The following is a 1,103-nucleotide window of genomic DNA, read 5'->3' on the forward strand; positions in this document are numbered from 1 at the left end:
GGGCAGCTGCAACAGCTCAGCCCACCTGGTCCCAGAGTGGGGCTCCAGGCACACAGCACTGTGCCTGCCTTCGCGGCTCTGAAGGACAGACAGGTGGCTGTCCCGCCCTGCTCTGCTTGTGTGACTGACATAGCAGCCCTGGAGGCCTCCTGGGCCAGAGGGGGTCACCCTCCGCAGCCCCCCACCCTGCCAAAGCACCATAGTGTATGTGGGGGCTGGGCCAGGCCTGGCTGAGGCCCCCGGGGAGCTATTCCTTGATAGATCCATTTCCCTGTTCCAGCCTTACAGAATAAGGCCCTTACAGCAGCCTTATTTCATTTTGAAAACAAGAGACCCCAGATTCCGGCCACTCAGGGTCACTGGTAAGGCCAGAACTTCAAGCTGCCTATCCCAGAGCTGGTGTGCATGGATGCCTGAGCCCCCTCTCACCCAGAAGGCAGCCGGGCACTACTGGAACCTTGGACTGGGATGTGAACCCCATGCCTTGCTCCCCCCTTGGAATTTAAAAGGGAAGTCTGACTCCCACAGAATCTTGTCCAGGGCAAGCTAGTGGGGGCATTTGAAGGTTAGAATCTGACTTGCTTATAGGTTCAACCCTGAGGCCTTTGCATCCCAGAGGCTCACAGCGGAGCCTGCTTCCCTCTGCCTTGACTCGCGAGCTTCCCCAGAAGTCCGATGTCAGCTCAGAAGATGAGGCAAGGAGAAAGGTGCTGATGTTCTGAAACCCATCGACCTGAGAGGTCTCAGCTGAGGAGGAGAACCTGAGTGTCAGCCAATTACACTACCATTGGACTCACGGGGTCCTTAGTAGGTCAGAGTGGGGTGGGAGAGGGATATGGATGGATGGATGGATGGATGGATGGATGGATGGTGAGTAGTGGATGAATGGATGGATGGTGAGTGGGTGATGAATTGATTAATGGGTGCGAGATGCATGGTGGATGGTGGGTGGATGATGGAAGGTGGATGGATGGTTCATGGGTGGAGGGATGGTGGTGATGGATGGTGGGTGTTGCATGGTAGGTGGATGGATGGATGATGGAAGTGGATTAATGGATGGTGGGTGAATAGAGGGATGGATAGATGGCAAATGGACAGTGGGT

This window comes from Mustela nivalis, assembly GCF_964662115.1.
Source record: "Mustela nivalis genome assembly, chromosome: 4".
NCBI classification, from domain to species: Eukaryota; Metazoa; Chordata; class Mammalia; order Carnivora; family Mustelidae; genus Mustela; species Mustela nivalis.